The sequence below is a fragment of the Stigmatopora nigra genome, chromosome 6 (assembly GCF_051989575.1).
Source record: "Stigmatopora nigra isolate UIUO_SnigA chromosome 6, RoL_Snig_1.1, whole genome shotgun sequence".
NCBI classification, from domain to species: Eukaryota; Metazoa; Chordata; class Actinopteri; order Syngnathiformes; family Syngnathidae; genus Stigmatopora; species Stigmatopora nigra.
The window spans coordinates 14,111,843-14,132,812 of NC_135513.1; the positions used below are offsets into that span (position 1 = coordinate 14,111,843).

At 37.3% G+C, this 20,970-nt stretch overlaps 1 protein-coding gene and 1 long non-coding RNA gene across 4 annotated transcripts in view; one reads left to right on the plus strand and one right to left on the minus strand.

Annotated features, from left to right (window-relative positions):
- The window catches only part of bnc2 (basonuclin zinc finger protein 2), a 151,384-nt gene that overhangs the window by 50,855 nt on the left and 79,559 nt on the right, over positions 1 to 20,970 (minus strand). The gene's annotated exons all lie outside the window — the stretch shown is intronic.
- On the plus strand, positions 2,348 to 20,286 carry LOC144198352 (uncharacterized). Its single transcript, XR_013326695.1, has 3 exons — positions 2,348 to 2,505; positions 2,602 to 2,723; positions 19,679 to 20,286. It is a non-coding gene; the product is annotated as an uncharacterized LOC144198352 (long non-coding RNA).

A 20,970-nucleotide genomic window follows, 5' to 3' on the forward strand; every position in this document is an offset into this window, starting at 1 on the left:
AAAAGAGCCTGGCTTGGCTTGGGATTGAGTTTTCAGGACCGCACAGTGTCCATATTGGAACCAGGTGACAAATAACACTAGGGGCTTTGTAGCTAGTGGGCTAGTCATAACATGGCAGTGCGCAAGCTAATTGTCGGTTACTTTTTATTTCTGCTTGTCTTTCGGCTTTGCTTAAACTTTCCTTGACTTGTAAAAGATGCCACTGTAGAGTAAGTCGACATATCAAAATCGGATAGGGCTCCCCCGGAGGCAGATCTGGTACTGCGCTAGGACGAATGTTTTCCGATTTTTCTAAATTGTGACTAAGGTTTTGAGTTGGGGGATTTGTAAGTAAACTGATTATGATTGTGGGAAATATTTTGGGTTTTCGGAAGTGGTTGTTGTTGTAAGGGGGTGCCGAAGCTTATCCCAGTCAAGTACAGGGTCCCAGTATGGGGGAGATTGTGAATCGGTGGCTAGGTAATCGTAGCTAGGGGTCATTTAGAGTCTTTAATTAGCTTAGCATGGATGTTTTTGGGGCCGAGGGAGGAAACTGGAGTACCCAGAGAAAACCTACACAAGCCCAGGGGTGAACATGAATACAACCTGGAGTCAAACCCTCAACCCTAGAACTATCAACCCAACATCCAGGGATAAACTTAAATTCCCTAAAAAAAATTGATTTCAAGGGTGAAATAATTAATAAACACCCCCATTTCCATATATTTTTACTTTAAAAATTCCCAGTATGGCTTTAATATATTGCATTTGGTCATTGATTAACAACAGTAAAAAAAATCTCAAAATTTCTCTCAAAATCCCCCAAAAAATTTGATTTCAATGATGAAATGCTTACTAAACAACCCCATTTCCATATATTTTTTCTTTAAAAAAATCCTAGTATGCCTCTCAAGCAATAATAGTCAAAAATATTTTTAGCATATTAGCATCTGACTCCAAAATAGCGACATTACTCCAAATAGACAAATACAGATCACAATTTACAATGTGAAAAAACATAGACGACAATCCTGAACCCATCTTGTCCGTTTAAAAAAAAAAAAAAGTCCCATCGGCGCCCCCGGTGGCTGCCAGTCACCGAGGCTCGGGTCCCCGTCCCTCCCCCCGTCTAAGCAGCTGTGCATCTGGGCTCTGACATGGGCCACGGAGGTCCAGAACTATGCTAATGGCAACCAAATGGGCCGTGAGTCCCCGCTGGATTGGCAGGGAAATGCATGTGTTGTCATGTTTTTATCCGCCCTTTTTGCTTCAAGGCCTCGTCTTACGTTCGGGTTAATGATCTTTGACAAACGGCGAGTCATCTGTCGTAGCGTATCATGCTAATTTTCAGCGGCGGACAATCAAATTAAAGCGTCGTGATAATAATAACGTCATTGGGAGATTATAATGGCGACTGGTGGGGGGGAATTGAAGTTTTGATGGGTAGGGAATGAGGATGTTTTGGTTTTTTTGTGGTGAGTGTTTGATTAATTTGATTGGATTGGATTGGTTAATTTTGTTCAGCCTGGTTTAATTGGGGAAAGGAGGGATGTCATGGGAAAAATTTGGGGTATAAAAAGTGCTTTTTTAAGTGTAATTTTTGAAAGAATTGGTCGGGTTGTTTAAAAGTTGAGCCAAATTATGTGAATTTGAACTGAAATTGAAACTTTAGAAAATGTAGGCTGACATTAATTGTGAGAAATTGAAATTTAAACTTTAAAAAATGTAGACTGATATTAAATGTGACAAATAGAACTTTAAATCATTAAAAAATGTACACTGACATTAACTGTGATGAATGTAATATACACTAAAATAGCTTTTAAATGACACTAATTATGAAAAATATGATTGCCATCTTTTTTAAACCCTTAAATTAACAGAGCACAGTTATGGTTTATCTCCTATTTTATATTTTACACATTTATCCATGTTCAGTTTGTCTATTTTATTCAAGAGTAAACATAATATGCATTTAAATGTGTTGTTTACTAGGATGTACTACCACTACTTTATTAGTTAAGTATTTTAACCATAATTTTAGCCATCATTTATGTTAAAAACAATTTCGACCACTAAAATTTGTTATCTCGACTTGCAGAATTTGACATAAAAACAACATGACTGTCAAAAATGATTGAAATTGATTCGCATTGACATTGAATGTGACTCCCATCAATAAATCTAACTGATAAAATGGCTAAAAAAAAAACAGTATTTGACTAAATAGATGATTACAAAACGCAAACAAATCGGCGACAGCCACGTCTTTCCTCACAATAATCCCCCAAAAATCCACAACAAATCCTCTTCTCTAGTCACTAAACAGCATTTTAACAACAATTTGTTCACTTCATTTCCAGATTATTGGAAAAAGTACAACATGGCAACCACTAAAAACATCTCAAAATAGCTTTTACCTCCGCCAACATGGCAACACGATGCCTTCAGGTGCCCTGCGAGAGTCGGACGTCCATATTTACGACAAAACCAGTCCGGTAAACGACAAACCGCGAGCGAGAGACGGTAAGGATGTGATGACAAGCCGAAAGAAAAGTGTGTCACTCGCTAAGAAAAGGAAAAGTCCATCTAAGTGTGTGTTTTGTTTCTTCTCTTTATCAGGCTTACAAAGTTCAAAGATAGAAGGGACCAAATGACAACCAGGCGTCATTCACGAGTCAAAGGGTGCAACGAAAAAGCTTACAATCGCCTCATTTTCAGACATTTGGGTAAAAAAATATCAGGTATTTATGTTTTTTAAGTATTGAAACAAGATCACTCAATGTCATTCTTAGCAAGTAAATGGAATTTGATGTAATTGTCAATGGAACTCAAGTGTTAAGGACTACAAACAACAAAGTAGCATGCTAATACGGTGTTAGCATGTGCTACAATGTGGACATGCTAATACGGAATGAGTCTTGTAAGGTAATTATTTAATTTTAAGTATTAAGATAGTATCCCTTAATGGATTTAATGTAGATTTCAATTTAAATCAAGTAGTAAAGACGACAAACAACAAAATATTAGGATGCTTTTGCTACTAGCATGTGCTACAATGTGCACATGCTAATATGAAATGAGCCTAAACGGGTATTTATTTATTTTGAAGTATTATAACAGCATCCCTAAATGGATTTTTTTGTTTTTCAATGTAAATCAAGTGGTAAGGACGACAAACAACAAAACACAAGAATGCTAATGCTAGTAGCATGTGCTACAATGTCCAAATGCTTATACATAATGAGCCTAATCAGCTAATCAAGTATTTATTTATTTTGAAGTATTAAAAGTATTAACACATCATCCCTAAATGGATTTTTTGTAACTTTCATTTTAAATCAAGTGGTAAGGACAACAAACAACAAAATACAAGGATGCTAATGCTAGTAGCATGTGCTACAATGTCCACATGCTAATACGTAATGATCAAATATGTAACTGTGGAGTTTTATTTATATATATATATATATATATATATATATATATATATATATATATATATATATATATATATATATATATATATATATATATATATATATATATATATATATATATATATATATATATATATATATATATATATATATATATATATATATATATATATATATATATATATATATATATATATATATATATATATATATATATATATATATATATATATATATATATATATATATATATATATATATATATATATATATATATATATATATATATATATATATATATATATATATATATATATATATATATATATATATATATATATATATATATATATATATATATATATATATATATATATATATATATATATATATGAATTAAGCTAGTTTTTAATTTCCCACAATTCCTAGCGATTTCATAACCGACGACACTCGACTTCAGCTACCATCCCGTCAACGCTACAAACTTTTCCGCCGCCAAATTCGCCACGACCTTATCGTGCGAGTCATTTCGTGCAAACGTCTCCCGGCGTCCCCAACTAATGAACGTCGGGCCCACGTTTAAAAGGGCCCGTAAAGTGTTCGCAGCTGCGACAATCTGCCTCGCCTTGGCAGTGGCATTGACTCCGGGGGTGGGGGGGGGGGGGGGGGAGACCGGCAGGCGGGGGTTTCGGGGTTTGGGGGGTGGGGGGACACATGTGAGTGCAGCTGGACTCAGGGAGGACAAACGAAAAGGGTATGAAGGGGATGAAGAGGAGCTGGCAAGAAAGAAAAAAAAGAAAAATAACCGCAAAGTCTCCGTGTTTCCAGCTGCTTTTCTCAGGGGCTCGGTTTCGAACCCCCCCACACAAACCCCCAAGTCCCAGGTTGCACGCGGTTCCATCCAACAAGACGCCCACTTCCACCCTCCCCTTCCACGCCTCACTTTTGGGCCATCTTTGTTTAGACAGGGCTCAGGAGTTCCAGAAAAGCTCTCTCAGATGTGCTGAAGTAAGGGGAAAAACAAAACAAACTGACCCTAACACACACACACACACACACTTATACACACATACATATATACTAAGAAGTACTTTGCACTTACTACACATGTGACACGTACGAGCTCAGCCAAAATAACACTTTTAACCGCAAAAAAAGTGGACTTTTCTTAGCAGAGGTATGCATTTTTTAATATTTTTTACAGTGTTAGTTATGTGTGTGTGTGTGTGTGTAAAACAAAACAAACTGACCCTCACACACAAACACCTATACACAAACACCTATACACACACTTATACACACACACATATACACTACTAACAAGTACTTTGCACTTACTACACATGTGACACGTATGAACTCAGCCGAAATAACACTTTTAACCTAAAAAAAAAAGGTGGACTTTTCTTAGCAGAGGTATGCATTTTTTAATATTTTTTACAGTGTTGGTTATGTGTGTGTGTGTGTGTGTAAAACAAAACAAACTGACCCTAACATACACACTTATACACACACACACATATATACTACTAACAAGTACTTTGCACTTACTACACATGTGACACGTACAAACTAAGTCGAAATAACACTTTTAACCGCAAAAAAAAATCACCAGGAAAAAAGGTGGACTTTTCTTAGCGGAGGTATGCATTTTTTAATATTTTTTACAGTGTTGGTTATGAGTGTGTGTGTGTGTGTAAAACAAAACAAACTGACCCTCACACACAAACACTTATCCACACACATACTTATACACACACACACACATATATACACTAACAAGTACTTTGCACTTACTACACATGTGACACGTAGGAGCTCAGCCGAAATAACACTTTTAACCGCAAAAAAATCACCAGGAAAAAAGGTGGACTTTTCTTAGTGGAGGTATGCATTTTTTGTATTTTTTACAGTGTTGGTTGTGTGTGTGGGTGTGTGTGTGTGTGTCCCAATGCTTTGGATCACAGCGGCGCGGCAGGCCCGAAGCATACCTCGACATGTGTTACCTCTTTGTAATATTGACTTTGTTATAGCTAGACGAGTGGGAGAATCGGGCCAGAAAGTGGGGGCCTTGCAGTAGTGGGGCCCCCCGAGTTCGCCTGAAAACAAATACCTGAACGAACTGTGAAAATAGAAAACACAGAACCACAATGGCCCTCCGTTATGTTAAAAAAAATTAAATAGGAATGAAATAAAGGAGAAAATTTAGACTTTGTTGGGGATTTTGAATTTGGGGGGAAAACAGCAACTTTTAGTCCATTTTGGAGATTAATGGTTGAGTTTTTGTAAACGTGAATTTGGTTGTCGTGGAGATAAGTCAATAAAGTTTTAGCTGGGATAGCAAGTTTGGATCAATTGTGGAGGGGATTTTTGTTCAAGATACTTTTTATTGACTCGCTGGAACATTTTATTGAATGTGGCCCGCACAAGAAGCTTAAGACGAACCTGCACTTTTCCGCTTTAACATTAAGTAAATGTTGTCACTAAGTAGCTTTTTAAAACTGCAATTTAAACAAAAAGTTGCGAGGATTCATGAATTATTGCAAAAAAAAAATACAAGGCAAACATCTTTAAGCCCAAATTGGTGGACATATTGGCCGACAATTACGATTTTAGGAAGAAATACCAAAAAACTGCAATTAAAAACCATGAATAAACCAAAATAATTACTACCAACAGTCTCAAAAAAGACAATATCCCCCCCCCAAAAAATCACCTATCAAAACACCCTCACCAATCCGTATTTTAAACATCAATTCCACAAAAACAACCCCCAAAACCACTCAAAACACCCCAAAATCACAACACATAAAAACCCCTCAAAAATAACCCTCCCACCAAAACAAATAACAAAAAAATACAAAAAAATCTCCAATTTTTTCCAAGAAAAACATTTCAAACTACCCCCCCTACTTAATTCTCCTCCACTTCCATAATCCAGAAATTAAACAGCAATTTCACAAAAACACCCAAAATCACAACACATAAAAAACCCTCAAAAATAACCAAACCACCTAAATAAAACACAAATACATACAAAAAAATCTCCATTTTTTACCAAGAAAAACATATCAAACTAACCCCCACTACTTATTTCCCCTCCACTTCCATAATCCATAAATTGACAATTAATCCCTTGCGTGTAGAATTAAGGGACTTTCTAGATGAGACGATGTTATGTTTATTTGCAGAAATAAAAGATTGATTATCATCTCCATGGCGGTCCCGCGAGTACGACTCCCATCGTGACTTTTGCTTACTCCTTTGAATAATGAAGGCGAGCCATTTGAATATTCCCTCTGTATATAAAAAGGGGGGGGGTATGTTTCTTTTTAATTTTTTTCATGCCACGCGGCAATATTAGCTATGCTAATTGGGCTCTTTGGACCTTCCCCATAGAAAGGCTAAATTAATTACTTATGTCGACAAAATGTCAGACACGTCGATCTAATAAGTACATCTGTTTTTTTTTTCCAAGCCGACTCGTAACTTTTTGCTCCGCTAAAGTTGTGTCTAATGAACGAATGTAAAGCTTTGACGTCCTCTTTGAAATATGTCGTTTTTTTGTGCTAATCAGCAAAGTGACTGGGTTTGTTTTTGTGTATTTTTTTATATTAGTCCGGGTTTTTTTTGCTGGGAAAGCTCATTTTTTATGCCACTTTGTAATTATTTGCCTGCCAGCGTATGTTTTTAAGACTGTCATGTAAGGGGGAGGGGCTTGTGGGGTCTTGTTTTGAGTCAGATCAGCGCTTTTTTGCGCTAATGTGTAGATTAAATCGTGTTTTAGCAGTCTTATAAGCCGATGCGCCTTGTATATTTTTTATGATATATCCCACCATCTAGTTCACAACTCCTAACCACTACTACTACGACTACTGCAGCGCCATCTAATGAACACAACAAACTACTACTACTACAGCGCCGTTTAGTGAATGCATAACACACTACTACTCCTACTACTACTTCCATAACTACTACTACAACAACTACTACTCCTACTACTACTACAAAAACTACAACTACTATTACCATAACTACTACTACAACAACTACTACTACTACAACTACTACTACCATAACTACTACTACAACAACTACTACAACAACTACTACAACTACTACAACTACTACTACTACAACTACAACAACTTCTACAACTACTACAACAACTACTACAACTACAACAACTACTACTACAACAACTACTACTACAACAACAACTACTACTACTACAACAACTACTACTACAACAACAACTACTACTACAACTACTACTACTACTACAACAACTACTACTACTACAAAAACGACTACTACTACTACAACTACTGGACAAGCAGCCACTGTCAATCAAAATCATTACCCACCCTCAGTCACATAGCGCAGACGGTAGAAGGGTACTACTACTACTACTACTACTCCGCGAACCCCCCCCCCCCCCCCCCCCAAAAAAAAACCCCAAGCCCCGAGAGTCTCGGCCCTGCCGTGGGGCGGCGAGCGACAGCTTGCGCGGTGATGCTCCAGCGATAGGCATCATCGGCCTCGCCGCAGACTAATTGCTCCGCCGCTCCTCCGAGTGGCCTCGCTAATTAATTAGAAAGGCAGCAGAGCTGAAATTTTTAATCAGGATGGCGGGCTGGACAGCAAAAAAAAAAAGCGGAGGTGTGGGATGGGGGGGGGCGGGTTGTGTGGGGGCTTTTTTTTTCCGGGACACGCATCAGCTCATCATCTTGTGTAATCCACCTGACACTGATCCGGTGGTCCTGTGAAGTGTCGCGTGCTTCGATACTCATGCGATCCGGCGGCGTGATAAGAGACCCCCGTTACAGAGGTTTTCAATTAACAGGCGCGGAAATTCGATTTAGCCGGTTTTGGAGATTTAAAGCTTCCGAAATGGGACTTTTCTTTAGATAAAATGGAATTCCGATATTATTTTTCCTACTACCTACTTTCTGTACTTGGCTAATTAAAGTCACTCAATCTTGAGTTTTTTTGAAGAAATACTAGGAGAGCGATGACTTTACTGGTAGCTGTAGTTTTTGTATTTTGCAAATTGCAGTATTTCCGAGAAGGTACTTAATTTGGCACTATGACGCAGAATAGACTTTTGGTCTGAATTGATTACCTGAATATAAGACGAAATCACATGAAAAAATATGCTTTTATCAATAGAAGTACAATTAGAGTAGCTCTTCAACAAAAACAAATGGCTGAATGTTGAGACCAAATGTCTGTATATGTATGTGTATAGGTATGTGTATAGGTATGTGTATATGTGTATGTGCATATGTATATGCACATGTGTATGTATGTGCATGTATGTGTGTATATGTATATGTAGTATATGTGTATGTATATGTATGTTTGTGTGTATGTAAATGTATGTTTGTGTATGTGTGTATGTATATGTATGTTTGTGTATGTATATGTATATTTACCACATGCTATGTACCCCTATTTATTACCTATTTATTTATATCTAAAATGTATTTTACTGTGTCTGTATTCTCACCCTCTTGCTACAGTGACAATGAAATTTCCCAAATAAATGATGAATAAAGTTATCTAATTTAATAAAAAACATCCAGATTTCGGTTAACCATTCACTTTTTTGTACACCTGCAAAACAAATCCAAAACTTGCCCAAATATTTTTTAACTCAGTAATCTAACAATAGACAAAGAATATTTCTTATTGACATTGACAACACTGGACGTCCAATCCATTATAACTATCATACATTAACCAATAACTAAAACCAAGTCATATCTTAGTCTTTCCTATCCTCCCACACAATGAGTCAAAACCTCAAAAACAAGGTCAACACAATCTCTTAAAATCAAACAGCCATTCATTCATCAAATAATTATAGCATCTACTGCACTAAGAGGCGACCAATCACTTTTACCACCCCAAAACGGACCATCTCCACCATTTTTAAGACATCACACAATTAGTCAAATAACTTTTCTGAGGCCGATTCCTAAAAAAAAAAATGGACCGCATGTTAGCATTAGCGTTAGCGAGACGGCCACTTCTCGAAACGCTAATGAAGCGACGGCACAGCTGCGCCAACGCTCCCGAGGCGGGAAGATCCGTGCCCCGTCGCCGGGCTAATTAGCACGTGTGAGCGAGGGGGACGGCCCCGGTCTGATGTGTACTCAAGTGGAGTAAAACACCGGGGCGAGGACCGTGCTAATGGCCCATTTCCTCCCAGCGGGGGCCCCTCCCCTACGCATGGCACGCCGTCGGTGCGGCCAAAGGGGGTGCCGGACAGCGGGGGGCGAGGTGTACCCGTCGCCGGGTGGCGTCGTTACGCTCGTTTGCGTCGGTGAGATGTTGGGAAAAATATGATTACCGTATTTTCACGACTATAAGGCGCACCCTCAATGAATGATATTTTTTCTATATATAAGGCGCACTGTATTATAAGGCGCACTGTCTATTTTGGAGAAAATTTAAGACTTTTAAGTGCGCCTTATAGTCGTGAAAATACGGTACTTAGACAGTGATATTTTTACTCATTCATTATTGCTGCAGCAATAATTCATTAGTTTTATTTTTTATATAATTAATAGTCAAGCTATCTTTTTTAAAATTTGATTTAACATTTTTTGTAATTTTTTTTTTTAATAATTCGATTTTTTGTTTTTTTTTTATTGTTATTTTTTAAATTGAATTTCTGTAATATTGTTTTGGGATTTATTACCCAATAATACAATAGTTCATTTATTATTGTTTTAATTTGATTATTTTTTTAATCTTCAATTATTTTTTTTGTTTATTTTTGGTAACATTGTTTTACTTGAGAAAAGAAAAGTTTTATTTGACTAATTTTTTTTTAAGATATGTGTATAAATGTCATTACAAGTTTGGACCAGCCTAACGATGTTAAGTCATCTGTTGCCACGTCAGGTGTCCTCTCTCCGGCACCCCCAACGAGACCCCTTTTAGCGTTAACTGTCATCATCTTGGCGTTTAATCGCCCTGTCGTGGGTCCGCCGAGAGTGCGATTAGCCAGTTGTCCAATTTTATTTTGGCGTGGACAAATTCCAGTTCGGGTTATGTAAACAAAAAATGGGACATTATATCCACACAAAAATCTGTCCCTCGACCTTAATTTAACAATTCCTGTATTATAAGGCACATTGTATTATAAGGCGCACTGTCTATTTTTGGAGAAAATGTAATACTTTTGAGTGCGCCTTATAGTGGTGAAAATACAGTAATTGCTATTGACTTCCAGGTATGAAGCACTCACTCACTACACAGTCACCTCTAGAGCCAGCCATTGTTAATGTTTTGGATTTTTTTGTATAAAATCTTGCAGTGGGGGAGGAGCTATATGATGGAAGAATTTGTAAACTAAGATGGCTTCTGCATATTTAACAGTATTGTTTCAGTTCAGGCGTTTGTGTTTTTTTAATATCCAACAGTGGTAGTTTTTTGTTTTTGGTTTTGTGTTTTTTCCATATATAAGGCGCACTGGATTATAAGGCGCACTGTCTATTTTGGAGAAAATGTAAGACTTTTAAGTGCGCCTTATAGTCGTGAAAATACGGCACCTAATAATTGTTACACAAGACTACTACCCTCCCTTTCATCCATTGCCAAGTACCGATAAGCCAAAAAATACGCCATGAATACATTTACTCAGTAAAAAAAAAAACGCAAAACCCCTCCTGGATATTCTCAAAGAAGCCGAGTTGTTCCTGAGCTTGTTAGCAAAAGACTCAAAATCCCAGGTTGGCGACTCCATCCAGGCCTCTTAAGCGTCCGTCACCCTGATCTCTCTGACAAAGCCGCGGGAAAAGCGTAGAAAAGGCAACCCGTCGCTTTAGGTGACAGCACTCACTACCTTTTTTTTTTCTTGTCAAATCCTGCTACACGAACAAAAAAAAAAAATCCCCATCTACCGTCCTTCCTTCCTTCCTTTCCTCCCTCGGCGTAGGACTCAAAGGCTCAGCCGGCGAGCAAACGAGTGACTGGTCCTCGCCTCCGCCGCCACCTGCTGCCTATCATTCCTCCGCTTTCCGACATCTAAGCGTCCTCTCGGAGGAAAAAAAAAGAAAAAAAAATCTCAAGTCGAGCTATTGTCATTTCAAACGGCCTTGGCGCTTTTTGACGGTTAACTTCCTCGTTTTTTTATTCCTTTCAAAAAAACACGAATACTGCTCCCCCTGCCGTAGGGGAAGGGGGACCTCGGAAGCTGGTTGTTTGTTAGCGCTCTCGTTTTTTTGCTTCTGGTCGTGACAGTTCCCTGCCTCTCGACAAGGCGGGAAATCAATACTTTGGAACTTGTAGCGTTGCCCTCTGTGTAATAACAGCCATGTCTGGGCAACCCGCAGGGGGGGATACGCTCCCCCCCGTGAACATCGGAGTGACAATATTATGGACTCCAGTGCGGGTGTCTAATCTACAGCACGCTGCAAAATGTGCATTGGTTTGTACCTAATAACAAAAATATTTTTTTAATTTAGCTGGTTCTGGGTTCGAGTCCAGGTTGTGTGGAGTTTGCATGTATGTGGGTTTCTTCCGGGTACTCCGGTTTCCTCCCACATTCCAAAAACAAACATGGTAGGTTAATTGGACACTAAATTGCCCCTAGTTACGACTGATTGTTTTTTGTTGTCTCGTTGTGGCCTGGGATTAGCTAGCCACCAATTCAGGGTGGCTCCAGCACCCCCCGCGACCCTAATGAGGATAGACCGGTTCAGGAAATGAGATGATGAAATATGGCTCCCCAAAAAATGCTTGAATACGGACTATATTTTGTTGCATTTCTCAGATTTTACACTAAATGGAAAAGTACCTTTTTAATATTATACTAAATAATATAGGATACATTTTTTTGCCATAATGAACTGGAATAAGCTACAGCACCCCATTGTACTCAGCAAATGATTGAAATAAATGCTTCTATTGTCATTATACAAGGAAAATGATATAAAAAGTGCACAGAAAATTAATAAGATGATGAAACTGATAGAAAAATGATATGCAATATAAACGCTACTATAGAACATGGTATAGTTAGCTATGTTAGCTTGTTAACGTTCCCTCATTGGCTACCATCAGATAAATTGAATACAAAACCGCACTGGACGTCCACCATCGTCAGCGGCGCCGAAACGTTTTCATAGATCAGACGGCGTTCCCTAACTCCGCCCCCTCCCCGGCCCTTTTTTCACTTCCGACAGAGTCAGGAAAAGGCATCAAATGAAACAGCCACTTTAATGAATTAGATATTGAGCTGTTCATTAAAAAAAATCAAAGTCAGCACGCTCGACACGATGCGCAGCGTAACCCGGGGATGAACACGTCTTGTTTCGGGGGAGCTCGTAAACCCCCCCAACTCTCAACTCACCCCCCACTCTGCCTTCCTCCCTCGCGATCTGATGACTTTACCGAATGTCGGCCAAAAATGTTTCATGTTCTCGAATTAGGTGACTCCGCTTTATTTTTCCTGGCCACTTGCACTTTCGCGAGGCCACGACTTGACGTTACACGGAGAGTGGAAGAGTAACGCGATACGCCGGCGCGGGAAGCGATCTGTTTTTCTTGGACCGACAAACGCTCCCAACGCCGCTGACGGGGAGAACGTTGGCCTTAACAGGCCTTCTGACCAAAAGGGGGATCGTCCATATCCAATCGGAAGGTGGAAGGGTCAAATATGGCGTCTTTGTGGCATAACTGCTAGTTGCCCTACCCAAGATGGCCGCCAAAAGACACGTCTGCCAAAAATTAAAGTAGTTTATTGAATTTTTTTTGTTTAAATTTGAAATTTTTGGCCGTCAAAATTAGGGTTACGCCAATACTTTCCAACTGTTAGTTGCCCTACCCAAGATGGCCGCCAAAATACACGTCTGCCCAAAATTTAAGTACTTTATTGAAATTAGTTTAAATTTGAAATTTACGGCCTGCAAAGTCAGGGTTACATCAATACTTTCCAACTGCTAGTTGCCCTACCCAAGATGGCCGCCAAAATACACGTCTGCCAAAAATTAAAGTACTTTATTGAAATTTGTTTGTTTAAATTTGAGATTTATGGCCTACAAAATTAGGGTTACACCAATACTTTCCAACTGCTAGTTGCCCTACCCAAGATGGCCGCCAAAATACACGTCTGCCAAAAATTAAAGCAGTTTATTGCAATTTGTCCAAATTTTAGATGTACGACCTTCATAACTAGGGTTGCACCAATAATTGCAAAATGTCCTTTCCAACTGCTAGTTGCCCTACCCAAGATGGCCGCCAGATACATGTTTCTGCCAAGAATTAAAGCAATTTATCACAATTTGTTCGTTCTATTTTACATGTATGGCCTTCATTGTTACCATTACACCAATACTTGCAATATATTGTCCTTTCATACTACTAGTTGCCCCACCCAAGATGGCCGCCTGATACAAATGTCTGCTGACAATTAAAGCTGTCTACTGCAATTTGTTCAAAATTGAGATGTACGGCCTTCGTAAGAAGAAAAAACTATTTTTCATCAAGTTTGCGGAATAATTTGACTAAATTTGAGAAAAATAAATAATAAAAATATAGATTTACTGTCTATTTAAAAAAATCACTGGTGCGTACCAGATTATTGGCACCATTACTGTTACATTTTACATTTCACACCACCAAAATATGTAAATTTTGAATGTTTTAGTAGTAGTGAGACCAATTATCACAAGAAAAACATCCTTCTGGACCAAACTATGATTTTTTTCGCCAAACAGAATACACGTCCGAGCAAATCCCACAAGCCCAAAATCCTCTTTGCCATCCCACAACGTAAAAAAAAAAAAAAAATCCAGACGACCAGATGAGTGTTTCACATCTGCACAGTGTCAGTGGTCCGTCTAACTCGCCAGTGATCAAATAACCCCCCAAAAAAACCTGAAAAACGAAATAAGTCGTCTGGAGGCCCAGATGGAAAAATCCCACTTGTCACCTCCTGAGAAAAACTCGGAAATCGTATTGCATCGGGAGATCCGTAAAATCAGCTGAGTATGCAAAAAAAATACACCACTGGGACATCCCTATTAGCAAGTGCTAAGCGTACTTTACATACCACCGGGAGAGACTACCTTTCTAATAAACAAGACAAACAAGAAAGTGATTTATAGTTTTAACCTCTTTAGTACAAATACTGAGTGGGATTTCACCCGCAAAAAAGCCAGTGGACGATTTGGAGAAGGAACAAAAGAAGTGCAAAGGTTGTCGCATACGAGTCACACAAGAAGGTGGTGGAGGTGGGTTTGGGGGGGATGGGGTGGGGTGGTCCCGTAGGGGAATTTTTTCGCCTGCCGACCCTCTCACATCTGTTATTCGTTTGTACCGAGCTGGGAGGAAAATAGCAGGAAGCGTTCTGGCGGTGGCGTGAGATGAAAAGATGGAGAAAATTGAATAAAAAAACATGTGCGGCACATACACCGTTGTTGATTGGGGGACGATTGGGAACGAGGGAGGGGGGGCAATGCCAATGACGAGGTGGGGAGGGGGGGCTCATTCAGAAAAAGACAACGGGCGATGTTTCACTGTTCAAATTTGGTCTCGATGCAAAAAATATATAAAAAAACGGCCCTTTCCTAATTTGGTATGATTTACTATGCTATAATATATATACATATATACATACATATACATATACATATACATATACATATACATATACATATACATATACATATACATATACATATACATGGACATGTACATATACACATACATATAAACATACACACATGTACACATCTACATGCAAATATATATTGACACAACTACATATATATAAATATACATTTATATATACATACATATACATGTATATATACACATCTGCATGCAAATATATATCCACATATATAACTACATACATTTAAATGTATACATTTATATATACATACATATATACTAAATTGCTGGTTAAGGAATTTCTTAACTGAGAATGCAAAAAAAATCTAACAACTATTTTAATATTTTATAAAGTTTTTTCAACTTATTTTTGTATTTTTTAATTAATAAAAATTATAAAAAATCTTACAAACAATATATTTGTTTTTCTACTTATTCTTGCCAATAGATTATTTTAAAAAACTGCTACTAATAATAATAATGAAATAAATATGATTGATATGATTTTTCCAATAAATAATAATATTAACTGCTCCCACATCCACAAATTTTATTCAAAACCGCTAATTACAAATAAAAATGAGATCATAACATGATCCCCATAGTCTAACTTGGCGTATTTATATTTATGATTATTCTTGTATTCCCAAATCTCAAAACCGAGTCTAATACAACAATAAAAAAAACATGATTTACGCATGAACTGAATCATCAACTAATTATATAGAACTGAATCATCAACTAATTATATAAAAAAACAATCAGTGACTAATAAATGATCAAAATAATCTGTTTTCTGACACCTTTGCCATCTCTTAGCGTCACCCCCACTTTATTAATGCATGATTCTCATTTTTAATACATAATTTGACGTCTCTAGGCTCTGTTTGTTTGATGCCCGTCGAACTAAACCACACAAAGGTCAACATAAGACTTGGAACTGAATTTTCTCGCAAATATGCCTAATAAATATGAGCAGATTTCCATCAAATATTAAAGTAGTTGTTTCCAGTCATTAAAATCGGAAAACATATTCAAAAGCAAGCACAAATCGTATTTTTGGCTATTTAAAACATTCAAAACGTTAATCTATTACATTCTCTAAAACATTGGTGTCAAAGTGGAGGCCCGGGGGCCAAAATCTGGTCCACTACATCATTTTGTGCGGCCCGGGAAAGTGAATTTTGCTGACTTTCTGTTTTAGGATGAAATTAAAATGAAGAGTATAAATGTATATTAAATTCCCTGATTTTTTTCCCCTTTTAAATCAATAATTGTCATTTTTTAATCCTTTTTTTTTTTTTTAGTTAAAAAATAATTTTGTAAAATCTAAAAATATATTCAAAAAAATCTAAAATAAACATTGTTTTAGATCTATAAAAAAATGGAAGATTTAGAGATTTTAATCCAGTTCTTTTTTACCGACTTTCTGTTTTTTCTGTGTTTTTAGTCCAAAAATAATTTTGTAAAATCTAAAAATACATATAAAACAAGCTCAAATAAACATTGTTTTAAATCTATAAAAAAACGAAATATTCAAGGCTTTCAATCCACTTCTTTTAATCCATTTATATAAAAAAATCGAAATATTATATCTAAAATGATCCGGCCCACATGAAATCAACAAAGCTGACAAAGCAACCATTGTTGATCTGAAGTAGCATCGTATTATGCTAAGCTAACGGCAGCTTGTGTTAACACTACAAGGCAATTACAAGGAGTCTTGAGGTCACTATCTCCTCCATCTACCACGTCTGGACTTGACGACACCCGTGCTTGTCCACCAATTAGGCCTCGAGCGTCGTCGTTTCTGCTTAGCTAGTCCTCGTCTGTGTTTACGTGCCCTTTTCACCCTCGTTTTTATTTATTTTTTTCACATGATGGCTCGGGAAGAAGAAAGTGGCTTCTTTTAGATTTAGCCGAAAGAATAGCAACTAGCAGGGTTAGCATGAAGGAATGGTGAAAGGAAGAGAGTTAGCATTAAAGATATGTTGCGTTCATAGCCAATGATGTTTTGCTGTAGTATTGATGGGGATAAATGTCCAATATATTTGCCCAAGGAGGGATGGCAGTAATTACATTTTTGTTCGTTTAAATAACTCTTAGTTTGCCATTGAACATAATATACAAAGGGTGTCATACTCGGAGTTAATGTCAACTTGTTTTAATGTGGGCCGGACCATTTTTGATATAATATATATATTTTTTTTAAATAAATGGATTTAAAGAACTGGATTAAAAGCTCTGAATATTCAGTTTTTTATAGATCTAAAACAATGTTTATTTTAGCTTTTATTAATATATTTTTTTCATTTTACAAAATTATTTTTGAACTAAAAACAGAAAAAAATTGATTAAAAAAATGACAATTATTGATTTAAAAGGGGGAAAATCTGGAAATTTAATATACATCTATACTCTGAAACAATGTTTATTTTAGCTTTTTTTCAAATATATTTTTAGATTTTACAAAATACTTTTTGAACTAAAAACACAGAAAAAAATGGTTAAAAAATGACAATTATTGATTTAAAAGGGGGAAAATCAGGAAATTTAATATCCATCTATACTCTTCATTTTAATTTGATCCAAAAACAGAAAATCAGCACATGATTCACTTTCTTTGGCCGCACAAAATGATGCGGCGGACCAGATTTGGCCCCCGGGCCGCCACTTTGACACCCGTGTACTATACATTTAGTGCATTAGAGTTCTTAGGGTTGACATAGTTAAAATACCATTGAAAGGGATGGAAGTCCAATCTGTTTGAAGTTGGAAAATTGGTTATAAATGAAGGAATAGAATGAAAATATTGTTAGATTTTTGACTGCAGAAAACTCAATTTTTGAGTATTTAGGGTCAAATATTGTTTGATAGTTAGAGATATCCAGGGCTATTATCAGCGTTGGGACAGGATGGTTCCCCGCTAGTTCAAATACGTGCGTACACCACTCAAGTGGGGGGTTTGCGAGCCTCGAGCGTCAGTTGGCTCGGGCGCCGTTGGCATGCTTTGCTGCTCTTTGATATGCGCCACTCATTAAAAATAGATGGCGAGCAATCATTACAGGCATCGGAATTAATCTAATTAGCCGGGGCGCGCTCGGCCTTTCTGCAAACAGAGCGCCCGCCGCCTGCGAACTCGGAGAACGTTACACCACCACCGCCACCATCGCCAAATTTCGTGTACTCGGTTTGCGTGAGCCGACGGCTTCGAAGAAAATGGGGGGGTCGAGATAATCCGCTTTGACTTATTAATACGCGCAAACAAGATTTAGCTCCTCAAAGCAAACAAATGATGGGTTGAGGAACAAGAAAGATGGCGGTAGGGGGGTTGGGGGGTGTTGGGGTGGGGGGGTGGGGGGGGTTGGACAAAGAGTAACATGGAGAGAAAGCCAAGAAGGCGCAGGAGATAAATTATTGAAGCTGGTTGGACTCCAAACGGATTGCGGAGTGGAGGAAAATCCACTTGGGGGATGAAGGGGGGGGGGGGGTTAAACATGGTGGAATTATGGGAAATATGCACCTGATTTTGTTGAATGTCTTTGATGAAGATTGATATTCGATTTATTTGAGATTTTGGTGGAAGGTTGGTTTGGGATATTTTTGATGATGAAATGCGAACTGTGATTTTTATGGTTGGTAAAACTGAGGGTTAAGATACAGAGGAAATTGGGAAAAGAAGCAAAAAATATTTTGTTTTTGAAAAAAAAATTCTAGGTGGTACAGTGGTAAAGTGGTTAGTAAGTCCGGCTCGCAGTTATGGGATTCAGGGTTCGATTCCGGTTTCGGTCTTCCTATGCATGTTCTTACTATGGGTTTTTGCTGTGTACTCTGGCTTTCTCAAACATAATAAAAAACATGAATGCTAAGCTAATCTTATGCTAAATTGTCCCTTCACCAATGGACTTTTTTAACCAACTTCTCATGGGTTTTCTTTGGGTACTCCAGCTTCATCCCACACACCAAAAACATGAATGCTAGGCTAACCGTATGCTAAATCATCCCTTCACCAAAGCCATATAAACATTTTAACCAACTCATGGCTTTTCTCTGGGTACTCTATCTTCCTCCTACACCCGCCAAAACACACTCTAGGCTTATGTTACGCTATATCATCCCTCCACCAAGGCTGTGCAAACTTTTTAACCAACTCATGGCTTTTCTGTGGGTACTCCCCACATGCTAGGCTACTCCAACTTCCTCCCACATCCCCAAAAACATGCACTCTAGCCTTATGTTACACTAACTCATCCCTTCACCAAGGCTGTAGAAACTTTTTAACCAACTCATGGCTTTTCTCTGGGTACTTCCCACATGCTAGCCTACTCCAACTTCCTCCCACATCCCCCAAAAACACACACTCTAGGCTTATGTTACGCTAAATCGTCCCTTCCAACAAGGGTGTGTAGACATTTGGCATATTCTGTAAGTCCGCAAAAGTGTATTTCTTGGATTCAACCCGCGCTTCCAATTACACGAACATTCTTGGCACGGCCGTACTCGAACGAACGGCTGACACGGTACGAACCGAGCGTAGCCAAAGAACATTTTCGGGACACTTATCAGGGATTGTGACACCCCAACTATTTGCAACACAGGCAGAATAATAAGGTTTGTTTTTTTGGCAGAATCTCCCGACCGTGTCTTTGTTCCTCCTCCTCTCCCGTGGACGTGATGGTGAAGGAATGAGGGAGGTAGAACGCCGTAACATGCCGTACCATCGAGTGCTTGAGGACGGCCTGCCGACCCTCCCTCACAAAATGCCTCCCGCGTGCCAAAAAGCGCAAAATGATACGTTTGGGTTAAATTAGCCTTCATTTTTTTTAATCACACAGGCCGGAACGTACAAATTGTTTTCTGGAAAAGGTTGGAGAGATGTAATTGGGAGATAAGGACCAATGAGAATGTTGATTTTGAGAGGGTTGTTGTTGCCAATTTGTGGCATTTTAAATCAGAAAAAATTCTTTAGTGACTTTTTTGATCAAAACAGCCAACTAGCTTTTTTTTGTTAATTATTATTATTTTTAGTTTAGATGTTTATTGTCATTGATTTATGTTTTAATCTATTTTAATTTGCATAACTTGATTTATAATCTGGTTCAAAACACAAAATTTTGATTCAAAATTTTAATCTAAATTCTAAATAAAATGTCATTTTTTTGCATTATAATTTTTTTTATATAAAAACAAGATGCAAATATTCTTACATACCTATATTTTTTTATTTATAATCTAGTTCGAAACAACCAAAAAATTTATAACAATTTCTCATCTAAAATTTAAACAAAATGTCTTTTTATGCCATTATTTTTTTGCATTATTATTCTTTTTATTTATAAAAAAACAAGATGAAAATATTCTTACATACCTATATATATTTCTTTTAATGTCATTTTACATTATTATTTTTTTGCATTATTTTTTTTATTCATAAAAAAACTACATGAAAATATTCTTACATATCTATATATATATATTGATGTTTAATTTTCAACTGAATATCTAAAATAAACAAAAAACTGTCAACCTCATGTTGTTTTTTGTCATTTTATCCCTTCTTTAAAATCTTCTTATCTAGTAATACATTAGTCTTTCAGTTATTTTAATTAAAAAACTGCTCTGATTTCTTAAGTCTATGTTAAGCACAGTGCAATACATATATTATTCATTCATTTCCTTTTTTATTCTACTACTTCCACTTTAGTATTCAGTTTATTTGCAGAGTTAAGCACCCCACAAATGAGCCAAGACCAAAAAGCCACCACTAATTAATTCCCTCCAAGCAAATATTATTTCCATGAATTCAAATAGGATATTTCCAAACAGATCTATATTCTATATCCACAACTATTATTACCATATTTTTTTTACAATACACTACTACAGTTAACTCCCAAAGCCCAGCATTATATAAGATGCA